General features: G+C 39.4%; 1 long non-coding RNA gene across 1 annotated transcript in view; it reads right to left on the bottom strand.

Annotated features, from left to right (window-relative positions):
* LOC110476492 (uncharacterized) overlaps nt 1–4,249 on the bottom strand; it is a 74,672-nt gene that overhangs the window by 53,900 nt on the left and 16,523 nt on the right. The window lies entirely within an intron of this gene.

The following is a 4,249-nucleotide window of genomic DNA, read 5'->3' on the forward strand; positions in this document are numbered from 1 at the left end:
CCTAGGAGTAAAGAAATATATAATTTAGAAGAATGAAAATGTTGAAAAATATAAGGCAACATACAGCTTACAGTTCTTGCCAGGAAACTATCAGGGAACTACTAAAGAGGTTTAATTTTGGGGAGTTTGACAATGGTCAAACTGATGATGATATGCCAAAACAAGTGTCTTAAAATTAAGACAAAAATTAAAGGCTGACACTCCTAGAGTTTTCCTCAGTGGAAGCTTAAGAACAAGAGTGTGCTCCTAGGAGAGGGAGTTATCCTTCTTTCACTTGACAGAGGATACAGAAAGAACAGAAGTATACAATACATATATACTAATCAATGTAAAAACAGGTCAGAGCGGCATTAGCCCTGAAACACTGTGTTTGAAAGGATTGTCACTGAGATGCTAAAAAAAGTAGAGTAACCTCTCCAAATGTAATGAAATATCATCCATATTTTTGGTGGTTTTATTTTATGCTAATGAGCTCCTGAGTTCATAACATAAGACTTCAGGTCTATGTCTCAAAAGCTTGGGGTGTGCCTGGGCTGCCAGGTGCTTGTCTTCTGCGGTTTGGTCTGTTTTTCCAACCCAAATCATCACACCTCAGCTTCTTTCTGCTCTGTGTGTATATATGTGAGCTACGAGGAGCAGTATGCATGCCTAAATCCTACCATCTTGTGGCCTGATATGTGGCCATGTGCTACCTGACCTGGGAAGCATTCATGTCTCCCCTTGTGTAAACTTATCTCCTCTCAGGTCTCAGAGTAATGAAATTTTCCAACTCTGCCAGTGTGGTGCGACACATTCACAAGCACTTATAAGTCCCTCATAAGCTACAGTAATAGGTCTTAAAAATAGACAAATGGCAGATTTATAAGCTGCTCATCAAAGAAAGTGTTACATATTTTTTGGTTTCTCTAAATTATTTTACTTGTCCTTGTACAGTAATAATTTTTAACCATACTGATTGGAAAAAAAGTCTTAGCCAGTTGTGATTTTTGCTGATTTGTTTTACTGTGGAATGGACTATATTACCTATGAATAATTGAATATCCACTTCATATTCAGTGCAGTGAAGTGAAGTAATTCACAAGATGACATAAGTAGTCTAGGACAAATTCAAATTTGCTCAGAGATCCCTCTGTGCTCCTTACACTTCCACATTTTCAGAGCACCTGTCTATTTGCTTGGAACTAGTGCATTACAGCTCTTTTAGTGCATAAGATTACAGATTTTGATTAATTCACCAGTCTCTGTGCCTTACCTTTTCTAAAAAGGTAGGTGACTATCTACTATAATCATCATTATAAATTTAGAGTAATGGTGGCACATTGCTTTGGTCTCTGCTCAAATGCAGCATGTTTTAATATCAAGACTCCCTAATTAAAAGGATATTCAGTGGCAAGCAAACTAACAGCACTTCACATTAATCTGAATTATAATACTCAAACACTATTTTATTTCTGCCCATTCCAGTAACTCTATAATTGCATCCACATTTTGACATGCTTTTGTTGTTATCACAAATGCATTGTGGCATGTGAGTCTGCAACATACCCCTCATTTTATTAAGTTGGAAAGAAAAGGACAGTATGTGAAGAAAATATTGGCTGCAAATGCCAAGCAAATATTGCTGAGTAAAGCACCACTGTGCAAGAGCACTCACACAAACACCGCTCATCTAGCCTGCAAGACGAGCTCTGAACACATGAGGATGCTGATGGTTCTTAACCAGCTCCACGCTTCCATATAAAAATTTTCAGCCTTGTCCTCATTCTGTAAGTGTTTAGACTAAATCCCTTGCCCTCTGGCTTGCCTTCTTTTCCTCCTGCACCACACCTCTCAATTCCCATGTCCTCTGGCTGCTACAATGGATGATATTCAAAATCTGCCTCTCAAGGGGAATGTGGTTGTCGTGGTGTTCTGACTTGGCAGGGGGAATTGCCTGCAGTACCAACTTACTGCCTGTAAGGCCACAGAGGACCCATTCTCTCAAAAATTTCTGTGAAAGGTGCCCAGACACCTGGAGAGGTCTCCAGACCTCCTTCCAGCATTTGCAACTGGCTGCTGCTTTCTACTTTTATTCACTTTATTTTTGACTCTTTTCCTGAAGTGGCTTTGTTTCTGTTAGACAACAGCAGTTGCTGGATAGTTAATGATAGTTTTAGCAGCTCAAGAGGAAACTGGAAGAGAAAGTCTGGAGGGCAGGAGAAACACTGACAGCATAGCCATGGAAAATTACTGTTAAGTAGTGTCTGGGTTTGACCTGCAGATTAGGTGTACCGAGAACTTTTCCTTAGAGAAAGAAGCAATAGCTACTTACCAAAATTCCATTAATGGTTTCTTATGTCAGGTATAAAAGCACTGATACAAAGAAAGTACTTATTTTATACTCAGAACAGTCCAAAAAAGAAATGTCAGCTAGCAAAAATACCTCTTCAGTTTTTACTGCTAGCTGGATCAGCCCTCATAAATGCCTAAACTCATATATAAAAATGTTAATGTTTTTCAATTGCTACTCTGAATTTATATTTATTGCAATACAATGTATCCATTAGCTCATCTATCACCAGTAAATTTGTTAGTGCTTCAAATATACAGTACATAACTTTGCAGCAATTTCATTTTACAAGCTAATAATGTACTGTAATGTAGCTTACAATATCATGTAGATGTATTTGATTAGGGAGGTTCAGCAGTCAGTCAGATTGAATAGTGGATTACATGAGAATCAAATTTTTAACTTATTTACTGTACAAATGAACAGCTTTGTTCCACATAAAACATGTTAATTTAACAGGTGTGTCATTTTATTCCCTCAAATATTCATTGAAGAGGAACAAATGGTATTATGACTGAAACTGAAGCATAGTAGACTTAGAATGGTTTTTAATGCTTGACATGTTTATTCTTTAAAAAGAGTAATAATTGTATTTAAATTGTATCTAAATTTATTGTATGTATATTTATATATTTTGTGCTGTATTACAGTATCTGCAGTAACTTCCCAGAAGCAAGAGAGATGGCAACAATATTTTCCTGTAATGTAATTAAAATACAGGACTTTTTTCTTTTCTTCAAACAAAACAAAATTTCAAAAATATACTCTGCAGGAGGTGTTTTTTTAGAAAACTTTGGAAAATGTTACTATTTTTCACTTACTACATGGATGTGCCAAAACTCATATATGTGTTCGGTATGGAGAGGCAGTGTCCCTGTGTCATCTCCAAGCTGAGGGATAATGCAAGGATGTCCTCACAGAACATCTCTTCCTTCATGTTCTCCAGATAGTATGTGTGTTATCTCAAATGGATGCTCGAGCTCATGGGGTAGGAGTAATATGGATTAATATTTGGCTTCCTATTCATCTGATAATTGCAGCAGAGAAAAAAAATCAGGATTGTATTTTAAGAACAGTGGTTAGCAGGATTTCAAAATTTTGAACATTCTAGAGAAACTGTTTTGGAACTTGGTTCAACAAGTTCTTCCTTTGCTGGAGACCCCAGAGCTGAGGCATCTTTGCAGATGGGGTCTCACCAGAGTGAAGTGGAAGAGCAGGAATCCCTCCCTCACCTTCTGCCCATGCTGCTTTGGATGCAGCCCAGGATGCATTTGGCTTTCTGGGCTGCGAGTGTCCGTGGCTGGCTCATGTCCAGCCCCTCCCCAGCACCCCCATGTCCTTCGGGGCAGGGCAGCTCTGGATCTGATCATCCCCCAGCCTGTACTGGGGGTTGCTCTGACCCAGGTGCAGCACTTTGCACTTGGTCCTGTTAAACCTCATGAGATTCCTCAGGGCCACTTCTTGAGCTTGTCCTGGTGCCTCTGGATGGCATCCCATCCTTCAGGAGTGTTAACTGCACCCCTCAGCTTGGTTTCTCCTGCAAATTTCCTAAGGGTGCACCCGATCCCTTCATCTACACTATTAATGAGGACAGTAAATAACACTGGTCCCAATACAGATGTCTGAGGGACACTGCTTGTGTCTGATGCTCTGAGCCATTGACTGGCCCTCTGGATGTGAGCATCCAACCACTTTGTTATTCATCAAATAACAGTCCATTCAAATTCAACATAAAATCTATCTCTCTCCAGTTTAGAGAGTAGGATGTTTTTGGGGAACTGTGCCAAAGGCTTTACAGAAGTCCAGATAAATAACATCTATAACCCTTCCCTTGTACTCTGATGCAGTCACCCCATCATAGAACCCCCGCTAGGTTGGACAAGAAGGACTTGCCCTTGGTGAAACTGTGCTGGCTCTCTC

The sequence above is a fragment of the Lonchura striata genome, chromosome Z, assembly GCF_050655825.1.
Source record: "Lonchura striata isolate lonStrDom1 chromosome Z, ASM5065582v1, whole genome shotgun sequence".
In the NCBI taxonomy this organism is placed as follows: Eukaryota; Metazoa; Chordata; class Aves; order Passeriformes; family Estrildidae; genus Lonchura; species Lonchura striata.